Source organism: Pseudopodoces humilis, chromosome 2 (assembly GCF_049639895.1).
Source record: "Pseudopodoces humilis isolate 2021_Gansu_Grassland_sample_001 chromosome 2, ASM4963989v1, whole genome shotgun sequence".
Taxonomy (NCBI): Eukaryota; Metazoa; Chordata; class Aves; order Passeriformes; family Paridae; genus Pseudopodoces; species Pseudopodoces humilis.
The window spans coordinates 34317678-34337329 of NC_142201.1; the positions used below are offsets into that span (position 1 = coordinate 34317678).

The 19652-nt window shown below is 41.4% G+C and overlaps 1 protein-coding gene across 1 annotated transcript in view; it reads right to left on the reverse strand.

Moving 5' to 3' along the window:
* Window positions 1–18847, reverse strand: part of ZBED1 (zinc finger BED-type containing 1) — a 54336-nt gene extending 35489 nt beyond the window's left edge. The window contains exon 1 of the mRNA XM_088051144.1: window positions 18458–18847. The gene's annotated coding sequence lies outside the window, so the exon portion shown is untranslated. The remainder of the gene's footprint in view (window positions 1–18457) is intronic.
* Between the last annotated feature and the right edge of the window lie 805 nt (window positions 18848–19652).

A 19652-nucleotide genomic window follows, 5' to 3' on the forward strand; every position in this document is an offset into this window, starting at 1 on the left:
GATAAAGTGAAAAATTTCTATCCAGCTTCTAAAATGTCAAGCAAAATGTCAGGCAGCACTGTAATAAAAAAGGAAAACCTAGCATAAAACAGGAGTACTCTGATTAGCATGTTGCTTTCTAATGAATGTCACACGTTCAGCAAAACCACTGGGCTTCAGAAATAATGAAGTAGTGACTGGATGAAAAAAATCACAGCAGTTCACCATTAACTCCCAGAAAAGCTCCTTTATGAAGTGAATCTTTCTTTGGATACTTCTGTAATTGGACACATCTTAGGATCAAATTCTCTCATCAAAGGGTAGATATTGAGACCTCACTAGAGGCAATGGATCTTTATGGATCTAAGAAGAAAAGTTGGCATGCACTGGTGCTCCTCTAGGGAGAAGAGAGAGTGAAAAAAAAAATAAAAAATATTAATGGTGTTCAGCTGATGGAGAATGGCAGACCTTTCTAGAGATGATGATCCAAGGTAATTAAATTAAATGATGGAGACCTCTCTTGCTGCCACTCAAAATAAAAGATCCAAGGAAGAGTCATAATCCTAAAAATAATTATTTATGAATCCCACAAAATAGATCCAGTGGAATAGACCCCTGAACATCATAGGAAATGAACCTGAACTAAATCCTGCACAGCAAAATTTGTCTTGTAAATGGGGAAAGTGAAATTTGCAAAACACATCCTTGATTTTTTAATCAATCAATATTACCACCCTGTAACCCAAGGGAAGTCTACTATCAGGGAAACACAAGGTCAAGGGTGCTTCTGGCCATAGTCAAAGCAAACCACACATAAGATGTAAAATAAAATATGCCTTGCAATTTTTTTTTTCATCTATCTCACTGCAAATGTTCCTAACTCCTAACACCTGCCACCTTTAATGCAGTCCTCCAGTAAGCTGCCTGTCAATGTTAGTACAAGTGTTTACTGTACCAAAATCTGTCTTCCCTTTTTCAATACAGTGCTTTGAGAGACACAATGTAGAATGTTTTATTACCCTCTATACATTTTACAATGTCTAGTAATTTTACTTTTTTTCCTCCTTGGAGAGATGTGGCAGTGTCCAATATGATTTTGTCTTTGTAAATCCATGTGTGCTGCTCCTCATTTGCTCTTACTTCAGATATTCAAATATGTCCTTTTCTACCATTTGTATCAATAATTAATAATAGCTAAACAGACAACTTACTGAATGACAATGGTGGGATTCCTTTCTTCAATATATTAAAGAGCTTCATCCTTTCTCCCCTATACATTTATTGTCTATTTACAGACGTATTATCTCTTTAGCTAGCTACACAGGTGTTTTTCTTCAGCTGTTTCTCAACTGATCATAAATTTCCAAAATTCTTTATATAGGATCAGACCATTATTCTGACCTAAGGATCATGTGCAAGTCTTTTTTACATATTTTTTAAAGTAATTAATAGCATTTGTATGCAGTTCTGTTGGTCCATAGTTATCCTGCTTCTTTTTGACAGACTCTGAATTCTCAATAATTTGGTGTTTATTGCTATCCTTTTTTCTGTCTGATATATTGGCATGCCTATAAAATCCTGACATTTTTTGGCATCAGCTTCCTTTGAAGTTCAACAAGACATAAACACCTACTGTCCTTTGCATCTTTTCACAGCTGCACCCACAAAATATTGAGAATTTATAATATAAAAATAATCACTTGGCAGAATTACAGCAACCCAGAGGGCCAAGTATATAACTGCTTAATAGATCAGAGCTATGGGCTCATAAAGAACAGAACTGCAGAATTATCCATATATAAAATCACACAAATTCTCAAGTTATAAGACTACAGAATTTGAATGGTTTAGTATTTTCCTGATACTAGTGATAATTAAATTAGATTTTACAGCTATTGCTATACACTTTTAGAACTAAAATATATTATCAAGTACAGGATGTTGCTAGACAAACAGGAGTCATCAAATATGAAATACCCACAATGTATTTCATATACCATACAGCTGCTGGTACACAAGCTGTCATGAGACAGAATTTACAGATACAGTTTCTGGACTCCACCAATGATTGCTTCATACAGCTGAAAACCCTACAAAGCATGGGAAAAATCACTTTTCAATCCTAACCAACATTGTGGAGTAAGCTCAGAGGTAGATAAAGGCTGAAACAGTTAAAGTTGGAGCTTCTGGAAAGTTCTATAGCTTCCAAAAGACATCCGTATTTCCCTGGCAGCATTGTGTGACCAGTTTCACTAGTAAATGACAGCTGGAGCACATCAGGAGAGCTTCTAGACTGCACTCTGTGCTGCTCGCAGAGAAGGCCTCTCACACTTGCTGGGAGATTTGTGTGTGAAATGCTCCAAGGTCTGCAAAATAGCAATAACCAGCAGTCTCATTTTAAATACATACTCGTGATCCGAATCAGAACACCAATGTAGATGTTTTCCATTAATCTCATGGATCGGTAGTTAAGTCCTCCTATTACAGGTTTACAATGTTCTTGCTGTGTCATGGTGCTCATTCTTGACACATTTTATCTTCCGTAAATAAAATTAAATTAAGACTTAGAAAAAATATTGCATGACAGTGGGTCAGATGAGTATCCTGAAAGTGCAATTTAGCTTTCTGGGCTTTTGGCTTGAAAGAAGAGTTTTTTTCCTAAAAAAAGCAAAGCAGGAAACTTTGCAACTGAGCTCAAGCATTTCACAGACCTTGAGAAAGATGGTGTCAGTAAGGAATTGCCTAAAATAAAAAAAAAATAAACAGGGATGGAGAAGGCAAGAGAAAGGAAGGCAAGCAGAGCCAAACCAAGAAAATGGAAGGTAAAGCCAGGCAAGGCCAGAGAAAGCATATCATAGGTTTTTGTGAACTCTATGATGTTTGTTATCTCAACACGTTTAGTATCATAAAGCTGCCAAGTGCAAGATAACTTTCACAGATCTGTCAGGCAGCTGTGTTACAAGCCCTGCCTGCTCATGCCCTGCGCTACAGACTCAGCCGGGCTGCAGCCAGAGCTCCTTCTTCAGTGTCCTTGGAGACCACTGGAGGTGGGGAGCTATGCTGATAAAGCCATATTTTAAACAGCCAATTCAGTGGGGCCAAACATAGATCTGATCAGGGAGAGAAGGACTCAGTAGTCTCCATTCCCTTGTGTCCTAGCACTCTCACATGCTCTTAAGGTGCACTCTGAATCTCTCTTGATTTGCTGCCTCAAACAGCTCTCTCTGTGCAATGTTCTTTTGTCTCCCCAACAGTCTTCTCCATTTCTTCCATGCAATTCCCCTGCTCCCAGACTTTAATACAGCAGTGGATATCCTACTGTATCACTTTTTCACTGGTGGAAATATCAGTTGAAAATATTTGAGTGGTTATTTTCAATGGCAACAAATGACTTGTCATAGACAAGTACAGAAATAAAAGTTAAAAATGATCAGAATATTTATTACCTCTTCACATTAAAAGCAAACCTTGGTTAGATACTATAAACCTAGATTTTGCAATTGAGATTTTAATCATTTCCAAAAAACTGGTGTAAGAGAATACATGCAATGTAAAAACATAAAGATTTTCTATGTCATAGGTTTCCACCTGTATTTTTGTACAAATAAAAAATTTAATAAAATTTTGACAAATAACAAAATAAGAGGCTAATTTCCCCACAAAATACAAAAATGAAAGTGCTTGCTGGAAAAATGCAGACAGACGAGTTTAGCCAGGAGATAACTCTCGTTTAGGATGGATTAATTTGTTCATTATTATTCTTCACAAACCTTGCAGGAAGCCTGGCAGATAAAAACTGGTCCAAGATCTGTGTTTTCACTGTCAGTGATGCTTGTGCAAAAGCAAAAAAGAGTATATATCTTGGCACAACAGAAGGCACCAACATAAGCTCAAGGCTATTCCTTTTCTACACAGATTTCAGTGTGAAAATGGTAGGAAAACCAAAATAATTTCAAGCTGCTAGAGGGTACTGTCAACTGTGAAAAATAGAAAGACAACTATAAACATAATTATTCAAGTGCACCCTCAACTAACAGGAAGATTTTGAAGGGCTAGCACAGAATTTTTTAAACACGCTAAGCAAGACAGATAGTAAACAATTATGGTGGTTTCCTCCTCTGGAAAATACTTCACAAAAGAGTTATTAAGCAGATCAATTTGGTTCCCAGCAGAATGCATGTGGAGGGTAAGACCTGATGCAGTTTTTAACTCCATTTCTTCAGCATCCCTGTTAGATGTTTTGCATAGCACTACCATCTGAACAAATTTGAGATTTGCTTGGGATCAAACTCTTATGTATCAATTAATGCTTCACTGGAAAATCTACAGGACTGAAGAATGAATATTTGGTCATTAGGCATGTAAATGAAGAGGTCATATTTGAAGTATTTTTCCTTCTGTACAATGAAAGAGAAGATTCCCAAAGGATCACCTGAGTGCTGTCACTGTCTGTGAGCCCCTTCAAAAGGCACGTGCCCTGGAAGAAAAAGGTACCCATTGCTGTGGTGGCACCTGTTACTGCAGCTGCTGCTCTTCCAGGTACATGGCAAAAGAGGGCAGTGGAGCACTGTACATTACAACAGATTAGGTAATGACCCCTGCAGATCTTTTCTCTACATTTCTTTGCCGCAAAAATTTATTACAGTACCTAAAAAAGCAATCATGTTGTATTGATAACATCCAGACAGTTTAAACAGAACATCTCTTTTTCTTTCACTGAAAATGGCACTTCTCTCATAGCGAGCCTTATAAACGATTGATTGAAACTTCATTACTTCCAGATCTCCAGTCACAGGAGGTATTGCATTTTCACCCATTCTCCATGGATTCTCCATGTTGGTTTCTTTTACATTACCTCCTTCACATGCTTTCCAGAGAAGTTTGCATTCCTGCCTGTAACACATCTATCCAAGTTTAAAACAGCCAACAGTAGTTTAGGTGTCATCACGTGGAATGGGTTTTGTTTCCATTTCTGTGTCACTAGCAAGAAACATGTTGATTTTAACCCATGTACCATGGTCATTCATTGCTTATGGTGGGTTCTTTCTTAGGCAGTTCTACTTTCTGAATCCTTTCTAGGTGTTTCTAGACTTTGTCTTTACCACATCCATTTCAAAATGTGTTTGTTCATGCAACTTTAAGCATCTAGCAACATCGTTTGTTGTTCCCATATTTAACAAAAGAGCTTGAAGTTCAAAGGTATCTTCAAACATTTCTAGGTTTACACTGTAATATAATAAAATCTGAAGTTCAGCATTGCTTAGGTTTTTCAGTTGGAGTCTAGGATGATGCTTCCTTTTGCTGAAAGCAGAAGTTCCCACTTCAGTGTAAGCTGACACATATAATATGTTGTTTAAAATAATGACATATTATTTAAGAGGAATGGTCACAGTGAAGAACCCTGCCCTCCCTACCAAACAACCCTTTTTCATCTTATCAAAAACAGCCTTTACTCTTTCTTTAAAATGGCAAAGGTTTACAGTGTCAATATACTCCTTGGGATGGCAGTGCTCTAAACAGGTTTATTAGCAAAGCTCTTACTTTACCATTATAAGCCAAAGTCTGGTACTCAAATGTCATTCATTTCAAAATCTCACATTTTATTTAATGGCTATAACATATCAGCACTGTCTCCAATGTTCCTTTGATGCAAAAAGACAAAGGGATGTGACAAGATAAACTTTGATGTGCCACATCCAACCTGAAGTTTGAATTATTTATAAATGTTTGGAAAATTACATAAAATGATAGTGTACGATATGCAATCCATTACCACTACATTCTCAGATCAAAACACAGTAATCACCAACATCATTATCTTATTTCTGAGCAGCTTCAAGGGCAGCTCACTGGACTGGGATAACAGAGAGTCAATTTATAAGTCTAGTTCTTCCATGGTCCAAGTAGCAAATTCAAGAAAGTGCCTCCAACCTCCTCAGCCCCAGTTTCCTCTCCTTTAAAGCTGGGGGACTAACACCCATCTTTTCTGTAAAGTGTTTGGACATCATGGTGTATGTAGTTTTTGTATTTACAGTATAGAGGCCAGATGTTATTTCTGTTATTACAGTTTTTGTTCTATTTTTACAGGAATATTGTATTATTCCTACTGCTACAGTTTTCTGCCTCCAGGGTGCTGGGTCTTAAGCAAACACAAATGCAGGCTGGTCAAAGTCGACTGCTGTTTACATTTGAAAAATATTTTAGAAGTGTAAGACCATAGTTTCCACACCAGTGCACTTAAACTTACAGAAAAATCAATAATTTTCTCTACGATTGACTAGGCTTTTTCCAGTAGGTCTTGCACAGCTAAAAAGGTATAAACCACCCTCAAACAGAAAAAACTTGCAATATTGCTGTGCAAAAGTGCAATTTCCTTTTGTGAGATATTTACAGAATTACTTTTATGCTTTGGTTAACTCCCTGAGACAGAAAACCTTTCTTAATGGAAGAAATATTATTTAGTCTTCACTTTTATTTATTCATTTTGTCCTTAACTAAGTTATAAAGGAATATTGTATTTCAGAGATGAACCTAACAAACAATCTACAACTAACTCTTCCTTTCTTCTCTCCTTAATTATTCCTGATTTCCTGACATATGTTTCTGTGCACATATGCCTTTAGACTGCTTTTTAATATAAAACTATACATTAGGATTTTATCATTTGCATTTTATATCAAATTATGAAATTTATATAAAGATAGACAGACAGACAGATAGATAGATAGATAGATAGATAGATAGATAGATAGATAGAAAGAGACAGACAGACATAGATAGATATACACGCATTCAAAAAACTAAAAGCTGAGCAAGTCCAGGTCAAGTGAAAATCAAGTGACTTTCCAAATCTCATTGTTGGTTATAACACCACAGAGTTTCTATGGTGCTTCAGCAACAAAATTAGGGCATTCCACATATCAAAGCTGAGGATTCTCTTGAAAGAGAAATACTTTACCCAAGGTGCTGAGAAGAAAAGGAGACAGACATGGGTGGACCACCATCTTGACCAGAGATAAAGCCCATCCAGAAAGTTAATTCAGAAGTGCCTTTAATTTGCTAAGGAGTTTATTTCCATTCTCACTCCTGTTGGCATAAGTGTAATGACAAGCTACAGAAATTCAAACTGTCAGGAGTTCCAGGAGCTGCTTTTGCAAATCAAGTGGTTTCACCCTTTATTTCTGGGGCAGTGACCCAGCTCAGAAACTGTGTAACAAATTTTAATATACTGTGACCTAAAGTTAAGCAAAACAAGGAAATCAAGATGGGTTTGGCAGTAATAGGCAAATGAAGTGACCACTTTCAATTCAAGCATCACTGGTAATAAATTCCTGATAACAAATCCTCTTGGTGCAAACCTTAATGTAACAGATATTACACAGAATGTTTTGAAAAAGAGAACCATAATAATTTTGCAGGTAAAAAAGAAATCAGCAAAATGCAGGTAAATAGAAGGATTTGCATGTGGGTTTAATTTTTTTTTTTTTTAATTAACATTTTAGCATAGGAAAAGTCAAAATTAAGCTTTCCTTAATAAGGACCATTATTCAAAGGAAAAATTATTCTGGTCCAGAAGTGCCATCTGCTACTATTACAGCAAGGGAAAGAAAAGCGGAGTCACTTTCTGCTTCGAAAGTGCTTGTTCTCCTCTCTTGTGATGCTCAGAGGTGATGATAATTTTGCATTTTTCAGTCAGTCCCCTATCAGGGCACAAAACCTGCTGCCTACACGTGAGAAAGGAAATCCAGCACAGGTTTCTAGCAGAACAACTCTGGTGGGAGGAGGATGAGGCTAGTAGGTGGCTATAGGGCTGCATGTTAGGATAAGCATGAAGAGGTTGTGATGGAACTGAAATCAAGCAGTAGACACCATCCAGCCAGTTACAAAAGCAACATGACACTCTTACAACATAAGAGCTCTGAAACTACCTACTAACTGAAATGGTAAGAGAAAAATAAATGGATTTCACAGTTTAAGCAACTGCTCTACTCATACAAATGTAGGTCAAAAAGAAATAAAGTTACAGTTCCAGCACAAGAATCACAGGACTGTAAAAGAAAGGTTATTCACAAGTTTAATTCAAACAGTTATCTTAAAAATGGCAAATTAAGAAATGCATTTTGCTACATAGACCAAAATGTTATTTAATTAAATATCCAATAAACAGATTGCTACATGCTCATGCTGGTCACAACATCATGTTGTTTGATAAGGCACATCACTCTAAACATCGTATTGTGCATCTGAGCTTGTTTTCAAGACTGCATCAAAGAGTGACTGCCACTATACAGCATGTCCTGTAGTTCCAGTCCTCGCCAGACACTGGACAGCCTCTGTCAGGGTAGACTCTTCTGTCTTCAAAGTGCCTCTCCACATGAGAAATGTACCTGGGGTTTGCCACTCCTCAGAGGATTTGCCTGACATCCATCCATCCATCCATCCATCCATCCATCCATCCATCCATCCTATACTGTATATTAATCTTTTCTTCCAGCTACTATTGAGGTGTCCTGCAAAACTTTTCCCATCCCATAAAGCACAGCTACCACTGGTACATCCCCTCCAGGATGCTGCCTTTCAGTAAACCCTCTCCTTGCTGAATTTCAAGAGGCTTGAAGAGGCTTGAATTTCAAGAGCCATTTGATTTCTCTAGATATCCAGAGCACCATAGTGTGTATAAGAAGTCTAGTTTGCCTAGCTGACGTTCATAAAAGTGTAGCAGAATATCCATAAGCTTATCCAAGAATGACTCCATTTTGGTTCCTACGGAGGTTCTCAGAATTCTTTCACTTTCTTGCATGAAATCTGCTGAACCAAAGGCACATATTATGTAGCTATATTTTCCAACCATGTCTCATGAACATTTCTATTTCATGAGATAACAGCTTGCCTTTTAATTTAGCAGCCTTTTGTATAGAACACACATTACACATTAATAGATGTTACTAGCTTTAAGTTCTGTGTATTACATCGATCGTTGCCAAACCAGCTCAAAAAAAGGTACTTGGTTACACGGGCTGAAGAGCGACAAAGGTGGCTGGATGTCATCAGAGCTGCATCACTTACTTGGCTGCTTCTTTCTGCAGCCTGAAGAAGAAGAACAACTGTTTATTAATGCATCTATGTATCCTCAGAACCAACGCCTGTGCTAACAGAAATTGGCACCACTCCACTGAAGTCAGCTGAATGTTTGTAACAAATGAACAGCTCCTCCACAGCAAGCAAAATTCTGCCTTCCTTTATGTATCATCCCACATGCCCATAGGATTTTACCTTCGTTGTTAAAAGAGAATGACTCACAATAGTGGATGCAGTGTCTTCCAAGTCAGCCCCGGCTTCATCTGTTGTGCTCCACCCTCCTTCTAGCTGACCTTGTTTGTGTACCCAAAAGGAAGAGAAGAAACCCTTGGCTGATAATAAAGATAATATTATTTCACAATACCATCACATGTTTATCCTTGGAATTCACAGCACTTCTAACACGCAGACTCAAACTAAATTAATCTGGTGTCAATGTCTTGTTCATGGGACAGGAACAGTCAAAACATGTAATTCCTAAAGTCAGCAGCAGATTCATAGAAGTCTGAAATAAATAGATTACATATACTATCTATTCACCTGAATACTGTGTGAAATTTTAAAAAGGGAATTGTCATGTGAATTTAATAGACAATACAGGACCTTACTGATTCATACATAATTTAGTTTTAGAACTAAGAGAGCTTTCATGAACTCAAGTAAAAAGCAAGTTTTCTCTTCCACTTTTAATTTAAAGTCTCTCCAGGCTTGTAAGCCCACATGAGAAAAAAGATCAACGTCACTTCAGAATTCTCAAAAATAGCAGTTTATGCATTCAAATATGTAAGTTTTTTCCTAGGCTCAAAATGTTTTCATCACTTTCGATACATCTCCAAGTGAAAAAAACCCCAAAAAACAGCTGAGGTATAAAAATGTGCCTTTTCATGTGTTTAATAAGGTGGGGGGTGGCAGTGAGCCTGTATACTAACATGAGAGAATCACTGTTTAAACCCCTGACAACAGGTGCAGTGCAGCTCTCATTTATCTTGAATTTGCACTGAAAATAATTACTCTTGATAGCTCCATCTTGTAAATTTGGATTACACTTAGGTGTACAATGAAATGTCATAATAGAGGGGACCCACTATCACCTTGTGCATCTTCCCTGCTCTCCTCTGAGTCTGCCCAGCATCCAGACAGGCAGACAGGTACCGCAGCAGAGCTCCAAGCACTGAGGAAAAGGCTTTTTCTACCTGGGAGGAAAAGGTACGGTGGCCTTTTGCATTAAGTGCCTTTTTCTCTACTTAGTAATCTGCTTTCTGCCTGAATATAAGCTGTGAGTAGCCCAGGTATGAGATGACAGGTTTGGCGTTGAAGCATGCCATTCCCATGAGGTTGCCTTTTTCTTCAAAGCCACAGTTGACATTTAAGCCAGGCAGTACCTGAAAACCCTACTGTACCAACTACCCATACAGCCATGACAGTTAATGTGACAGACTTTGTACAGCTGAAGACAAACATAAAAATAAAAACTGTACCAGATTACAGAAAAAATTACACTACACTAGAGTATGCCCAGCATGATTATATTATAGTCAGAGCCATGTAACTGAATTAATTTCCAGTTCCTAGAAATGTGCTGGAGTCCCCACAGAGGTGTAAGAATTAAACAGGCTATAAGTATATTGCAATTTTTGTCTTCAACCTTCAGGCCACTAAGATCTGTGAAGGCTTCATCCTCCATGTATGAGCACAGTGATGATTCTGCCAGGCACCACTGCAGCTCCACACCTCACCATATCCAGGAGTATTGTATAGGAACTGTAAATGTAAAATGTAAGGATGATTAGGACTACTGGGAACAGATTCCCACTCAGCCCCAGTCCCAGTTCTGTGCCTCTACCCTTTTGGTTTACCTGTCTAGCACATATTAAGAGTTAAGGAAAGAGTGCACAGCAACAAGCCAGCCAGTGCTCATTCCTGTAGAAGACTCTGAAGAATACATGCTTGATGGGATCATACAATCCTAGGATAGTTCAAGTTGGAAGGTACCTCAGAAGGTCTCAGAAAGTAGGGCCAGTTTTGAGGTCAGACCATGTTGCTCAAGAGGTCTTAAAAACCTCCAAGGATGAGGACTACTCAACTCCAGCTCTGGAGGCTTCAGTGCAGAAGAGACATGAAGCTGTTGGCACAGGTACACAGGAGGGACACAGGAATGATCAGGGAAAAGGGAACATATCACCCCTGCTATAACAGACTGAGAGATGGGCCTTTCAGCCTGGAGAAGAGAAGGCTCTGGGGAGAGTTTATAGCAGTTTTCCCGTACCTAAAGGAGGCTACAAAAAAGCTGGATAAGGACTTTTTATGAGGGCATGCAGTGATAGGGAAAGGGGAAATGGCTTCAAAGTGCAAGAGGTTTAGATTTTGAAAAGTTTAGATTAGATTTTAGGAATAAATTCTTTATTTTGAGGATGGCCAAAAGACTGCAACTGCTTGTCAAGAAAAATTGTGGATACCGCATTCCTTGAAGTATTCAAGGCAAGGCTGGATGGGGTTTTGTGCAATCTGGTCTAGCAGAAGGAGATTGTGAGCAAATGCAAACACGAAAAGGAAGTGTCCAGAGGAAGGAAGGATATGCGCACATTGCTGACTCATGCACCTAACAAAACGTTTCAGAGCTCTCAGTCTTCTCCATGTCCTGGGAAACCACCTTTTGGAGAGGAGCCACATATTCCATAGCCTTCCTTTTATAACCCACATACCTATAGAAGGTTTTTTTGTTGCCCTTGATGTCCCCATCCAGATTTAATTCTATCAGGGCTTTATCTTACCTAATCATATCCCTGGCTGCTTGGACAATCTCACTGTGTTCCTTGCTTCCATCCTCTGTCGGCTCCCTTTTTGTGTCTGAGTTTCTCCAGCGGCTCCCTGCTCATTCACATAGGCTGCCTGGCATTTTTGCTTGACTTCTTTTTTGGCATACATTGTTCTTGGTCCTGGAAGCGGGAATCCTTGATTATCAGCCAGTTTTTCTGGGCCCCTCTTCCCTCCAGGGCTTCATCCCACAGCACTCTACCTAGCAGATCACTGAGGAGGCCAAGGTCAGCCCTCCTGACAAGCAAGGTAGCGAGCTCGCCATGCTCCCTCCTCATTGACCTAAGGATCTTAAACTTCACTGTTTCATGGTCACTGCAGCCAAGTTGAATTATACTGTATCAGCCACTACAATCATATAATGATGTCCTTCTGTGTGCTCAGTGTCTTCCTTTTATCTTCACTGATACTGAGGCTTCATTAAACTCCCACTCAGTTATCCTCCTTCTTAAGCATGTCAGAATGGTGTTGCAGTAGAAAATAAAAACAAGTCATTAGAATGGAGATTGGTGGCAAACTCATTTTTGAACCCATTTATATACACATATCTCGCAAGGGAGGTGGTGATAGTGTGTTCAGGAGTGCATTAATCATAAGAGCTATATAAGAAACATGCACTGCAGGTTACCTAACTATGTCACACTTAGTGTCTGTGAAGAGCACAACTTAATGAAGACCTTGTTTAATTTTTGCTGTAGGTATCACGCTGGCTTTGCTGGGTATTCCTCTAATAGGGCTCACAGCACTCACATCTCACCACTGAAATGAATACCGAATACCAAATAAAATTTTGTCCATGAGTTCAGCTTTACCCCAATATGCAATAAATACAGAAGAGGCTACAAAAGGCATATTTTTTTCCTTTAGCCCTTGGTAGTACAGTGCTGTATTTCATGCAATCCAAAACATTTTCTAACTCAGATGTTACATAAAATATCATAATACCCAAAAAGCATCATAATCCTGCAGCAGGTTTCACTGTGAATAAGTTTTAGCACTCATAATTTCAGGACGATTCTTTCATTCTTTGCACTTAAAAACATAAAAACAGAAGATGTATTACATCAAAGAGTTCTACATTTATACTTTTGCAAGAAGATGTTGGCTATTACTGGCTTGAACTAAAATATTACAGTTCTACTATCTTCTTTCTGAGACAGTCTTTTTTCACATATAGCTTTTGGTCATAGGTTAATTACGTAATAGGATTTTTTCCCTGGTAAGTAGCAACTTTGTCTCTTTGAGGTCGATGGAAAACACAAGACATGAAATCTATTTGTTACTAATGTATTTCTTCCAACCCACATAATCTGAATTATTCTTTTCCAAAGTGAACAGTGCATTAGCATTTCCTTTATAAAATTATTAATTTATAACCCCAATATTCAACATCACTCGTGTTTGATCATTGACTCCTTGAGAAAGAATCTGCAACACTATCTGGTTTTCAAGTAAATTCCTACTGGGCATTAGCAGCATCAGGTTCCAAGGAAAAAGGAAAAAAATCATTCATGTAAAGATTCTCAGCTTGCTCTAGAGTTGCAAATTTCTAATTCAATGACATAGACTGTGCAAATGTATATATATATATACACACAGGCATATGTATGTATGTATACTTATATATGCATACAGTTTCTGTACAGGAAAGTGGCAATTTTTGCGCTCTGAGCTTCTCACTTTACTTCACATTAGCTCCACATTTTAAAATTTGAACACACTGGAGTGTCTTTTCTACTGTCTTGATATAGCATTCTTCTTTATTTTCCCAATCCCTTGTCTTTATCAGTCACAGGCAACTTCTTCCATATCTTTTTTACAACCATAATCCACATTCAAACACTCTTCAATTCTGAATTTCTGAATGTCACCTTACTGGTATCCTTTACGTATGATTTAATGACTTTATTTTTAGTAAATATCTTTAGTAAATATCTTTAGTATTCCAAAGTAATATATCAAAACGTTCAAAATAAGAATGCAATTCTCAACAGCACAGAGTATTGCCAGCCTCTCCAAGCTAAAGCTCACATTTTCTCACTTGGGTAAAATTTTAAAAGTTATCAGAATGCCTTTAACAAGAGCAGATTCTGCTATGTAACTGCATAAACCATACCGGCAATGCATATTTAACCCACAATTTTTTTTAAAGCTATTTTAATAGATATTAGGATATTTCATACAAAAAAACTAGCTTGATGTAGAACAACAAATAGGCAAGTGTGTGCTGCTTTCCAATACACTCATCATTTGGTCAGCCCAATTCAGGAAAATCAATTTGTGCAGTTTGTCTACAAACCGCATTATGCACTAAGGCACAGTTTGGAGGATTAATGCTTAGAAGGAAAAGGAGAAAATACGCATGCATCAAAAAAAAACTGGGGGAAAAGTCACCCATTGAGAAATGCAGTGGAATTTCCTGTGTGTTTGAATGTCCAGTTGCAGCCCTGACGCGGTGCCATGCAGCAGGGAGGAAGCAGCCAGGCGAATATCTAGTGGCACATCGCACCCAGAGCAGAGATGGATCTTCAGGTGAAGAGCGAATGTGCCTGCTTTTCGTGGCTCCCTTACTCCACCTTTTCAATAACTCCTTACCCACAGAGTTTGTACTAACATTACCGATGCAAGACTGTTATCCTAGCGGAGCAAGAAGCAAGATATGGCCTGCTCAGGCTGCAGGTTTAATACATTTGCCACAGCGAGGCTGTATTCCCTGATACTGTTCCCAAATTTGTCATTTAAAGGGCCCTGCCAGTTTCAAGTGTTGGAATTATTGCACCAATTGTACAATTAATTAATTAATCCCAACCATCCCACCTCCAAGCTCTTTATAAACACACAAATTGGGCCAAGTGCTTGTCACATTACCAATAATTTAAGGCTCACCGATTTTAAGACTGTGAGGAACAACCACAAAATCACCACCTTACTCAGAGCAGCCAGTAGAAAACCTAGAAATCCTAGACTGGGCACTCCAACAAATGGGGCTGGAGCTGCATAGGGCAGATCTACATGTCCTGCCTTACAGTAGCTTGAAGACTCTCTGCTTTACACTCACCTGGAGGGGAAAAAGTACAGCTGAGCACTCGTATGACACAAGGACATCTCGAGGATGCAGCACTGTCCATCCCGGGCCCTCGGCTAACCTTTCATCTCTGCAGAGACCCTCCTATGCTGGAATCATCTTCAATGCTCATTTTAAGCCTGTTTTAGGGAAATGGTATAATATGCACAGAGGACATACCATGAAGATACTGATTTTTATTAATCCATTTAATATGGAAGAAAACAGAAAATAAGAAAATCTGTGATTTTTATTGCCCAGTTACTCTTCTTACATGCGATTTACAGAAAATATTTAATAAATCTGTAGAGAATTTGCCTGACCAGGAGTGGAGTAAAGAATGACTTATCCAGAAACAAACTGCATGTTTAAGTCTGATGTGACAAGATTGCGAGGACCACACTGTAGCATGCTGCCTTGCAGTAGGAATTAATCCATAAAATTCATTACACTTCTGCTGATGAAGCAGTGGTAACTTCACAGTCTTTTTCCACACAAAAAAGGCAAAGATTTGAAATATAATTTAACACAATTTTTGAACAGCCTATTAAGTAGCTCTTGGACTAAAAACATACTTTCAGACCATGAAATTACTAATTTTTGCACTATTGTAAGAAATTTCTCTTGGCTCAAGAAGAAACACAATAACAAGTTGTCTTTGCCTTAAACAAAAGCTCTACTCATGATGTTACAAAGTGTCTTATTGCAAAAAATACTTAGAGGTGTTCTATATCTGCCTGATGCACTGCATCTCAGTAACAGGTGATAGTTCAGAGTTCACCTTTGAAACACTACCATACATGAAGAGAGAGAAAGATGGTGAAAATTGTTGAGCTGGGGCACGAGAACAAACACCAAATAGAAATAAATTCATCACCAAACTTTTGAGCAAACAAGTAAATAATTACAAAAATAAGGTCTCTAGGTATTCCACTGTAATCAATTCTACCCTTTTCACAGTTTTAATATCTCTCTCAACTTTAGTAACATCATGCTGTTACAAACTCATGTGATAATCTGCCAATATATTTCTAGCTCCGTCAAAACCGACTGCAAAATTCCGCACACAGCTGATCAAGGCCAGGATATCATTCCCTTCTATGAGGTGTCACAGCAAAAGGAAAAGGTGTGTTTCAGATCTTTAGGGTTTCACGTTTTCTGATATATGATAATGAACACACACAGTATCGAACCAAAGCCAGCACATCTGTGACTACAACTACAAATCAAATTCAATACTGCTAATCATTGCTCTGCTTATGTTTCAGTTCTGTTAGGCTGGAAAATACCAATTTGACTGTATACAAATCTGATATGAATATTTATATATAAAAACATATATATTCAACTTATTTAGAATAAAACCAGGTATTAAAAAACAATTTTCTACATCTTGTCTCCTGAAAACAATATGCTTAAAATAATAATGAGCCAGCTGGAAAAAAACTAGTGATCAGATAATAACTGAAGGGACTGTTTCATGGCTTCTACAATTAAGTTGATTAACATCAGTTATGATGGGTAGTACAAAATATGTTTGGTCATATCAACACTTCAGATATTTAATCACCCGCACACATATCTCTTGATATTTGAAGTTTTCTGAAAAACACATTAATTTGCCACATTTCATCCAGATCTATAAATAACAGTTTGGTTTACTGTGAAATAATTAACACTAAATGGCAAAGCCTCTAGAACTGTCTCACCCTGCCAGCTGGGAGGGGGGCAGAAGGTGTGCCCTGCTGTTAATTTGGACAGGAACATGTGACACAACCTGACATGTCAAAGTGTGAAGAGGTTTTTGCCACTTAGGTAAAAACAAGTGTACAGACTGAGGAAAAACAAACAAACAAACAAACAAACAAACAAACAAACCCCAAAAAGATGAAGAGGACTTGGAGGTTGTTTTATATCCACATCATTACATGCATAAGGGAAACAGAGCTATAGCCATTTTTAAATGTCTGTAAGTTTCCCCCTCCTCCTCCTCCCTCTTCCCTTGCTGTTCAGAGCTGTTGAGTAACAGACATTTCAGAGCGTGCATGGGGGAAGTAAACAAATGCATTGCTACTGTAGTTGCAGGGCAAGGAAACATTGATGTCACTGCTGTTATAATCACATTAGTAGTGTGTGTTAACGGTAATGTCATGTCTGATCAACTAATCAGGTCAAAAACCCTTCGAAATACAGTCTGGGCAGAAGCACAAACCAAAATGGCAAGAGAATCGCCTCCCAAACTGTTTCTTTCACGTACAGACCCGTGTTGCAAAGGTGAGCTTTCTGTCACCAGTACTCAGTGCCAAATCACCCCAAATCACACGATTACACTTCACACTTGGCTAGGTCCCTGTTCCCCCGCTTGAAACACAAATTTGATTTTTCTCCTCTTCCCCACCGTGTACACGCACTCACACCCTGCGGCATCCAAATACATCCCGCCAGGGATAACACACGCAGCTGGAGTTTGCTCCTATTCCTGACAGCTTGCCTGTCAAGGACACAGTTACAGCCCAAGTGTTTGGGACCATTTTTCTTTCAGCAGGTCTTTTCCTCTTTAAACACAATGTGTTGCTGTCTCTCCGCTTCAGCACAGGGTATTCAATACAACTGATCAGTAAGAGCAGAAATCGCCAACAGCAAATTCTCTCAGGTGGGAAAACAGCTGTTCAGGATATGTCCCCTCGTGTCCCAGCACAGTCAGTACATACATGTTCATCAATTGTTTACTTTTTATCAACATTTTTTGAAATTGCCAGGTTGAGCATGGGCTAAACCGTTGAGTGTTAACCCTTTTAGAGAGAGTAGCACGTAGGAAATGCAGTGTCAGTGAGACCAGACAGGGAACGCTACCATCCAGAACTTCCCATGCACATTTTTCTGTCATTTCCCCACTTCGTTCCATCAACCTGGCTCAAGAAAGGAGAAACTCATCCTGCTTTATATCCCCTCCCCGAAGTCTGCCTGCTGGCAGCGGCCGGATACCTGACATCCTCCCTTCATTTTCTGTAACTTCCCGATTTGTCCCTGGACTGATGAAGCATCGACTTTCCCCCATTCCCTGGGCTCACCTTTTAGGTCTGCCTGGCGGCGCAGCCACCGCCTGCATACCAATGTGGGGCCGCAAAGGCAGCGCGGCCGCCGCTCTCCGGCACCCGCACCCGCGCCCGGCCGCTCCCGCGGGCGCGCTGCCTTTTCAGCCTTGTCACCTCGAAAAATTTAAAGCGGGGGGACACGGGGACGGAGGCAGGCACAATTTATCCCGGCCAGCAGGACGGGTCCTGCTTGTCCCCAAGGGACACGCATGCCTGCGTGCAGCAGGCGCTCAGGCACGCACATCCACTGGTGTGTGTGTACGCGGCGTGTATGGAGCGGCTGTGCCACATCCATGTGCGTGCGTGTGCGAGTGTGTGTGTGTGTTTGTGTGTGTGCGTGTGCCAGGGGAGGGGAGCGGAACGGGAGGGAGGGAGGCAGCCCCGTCGCACCCGCGCATCCCCCGCGCCGCGGAGAGCGGAGACTCACCGGGTCACCCTGGTCTCTGAAGGTCAAGCTCAGGTTGGTTTCTTGATCGCAGCTGTCCTCCGGGCTCTTTCGGCTCGGTCCTTCTCTCGATTTTTGTTTTGGTTTTTTTTTTCTTTTTTTTCCTCTTTTCTTTCCTTCCCCTTCTGTTCCCCTGCTCGGCCGCGGTGGCGGCGGCTGCCGCCCGGAGGGGCTCCCGCTGCCGCTCCCGGCCCCGCGGGGTGAATCCCGGCTCCTAAGCCCTGGCCCCGCGGCGCCGCTCAGATCCCATGGTCGCAATCCACATCGCGGCAGATGTACCACAGAATCACGTAGAGGATCAGCAGGATGGCGAAGATGAACAAAGCCACCAGGATAGCCTTGGTCACCGGAGAGATGAGGGACTGCATGTCACCCGCGGACCGCCGCCGAGGACAGACGACTCGAGAACTACACGGGGGCAGCGAGCGCGGACGGATCCCGCGGCCCCGACGGCGCCCCCGCCGCCGCCAGCGACCCGGCGGGCACCGGCGGGTGGCGCCGAGCCGGTGGCGGAGAGCCGGGGGCCGCCCCGCTCAGCGCCCCCGCTGCGGCGCTCGGGCGGGCACGGCGGCTCCGGGGCGGGCGGGACGGGGCGGCGCGCACGGACACCTCGGCGCGGCGGGGCGCCCGGCCATGGGCACCGCGGCCCCGCCGCGGCTTCAAGCCCGCCCTGCGGCGGCGGCGGAGTGGGGCCGGGCGCCGGCAAACTTAGGCGCGGGGGCGGCCCATGGGGGACAGGTGTCAAGCGCCCGGCTGCCCTGCAGGTCTCCGACGAAAGCCATCCACGGGGGAGGGAAAGTTGCGGGCGGGACGCGGCGGGCAACACCGCCCCCAGCCCCAGGGGGAGCGTGCGGGGGCAGCGGGAGCCGCGGACAGCGCGGGCAGCCCGGCCGCGGCACTCTGGGACCGCGCCGGCCGGCGTGTTCCGCCCAGCCGAGGTGTTCCCTCCCCTCCCAGCCGCTCGCCCCCTCCTCCCTCCTCCTCCTCCTTCTTCGCCGCCTCCTGCGGTCCCCCCGCCTCCCGCCGCCGCGTCGCGGGGAGCCCCTCCGGCCGGGGTCTGTGCTGTGGTTGTAACTGCAGCGGGGGGCGAGGCAACGGGATTTCCTTTCCCTGACCACCCCCTCCGCCTGCATTGGCATCTCCATCAGAGACCGACCTGGAGCGGGGGCCGGCGGCG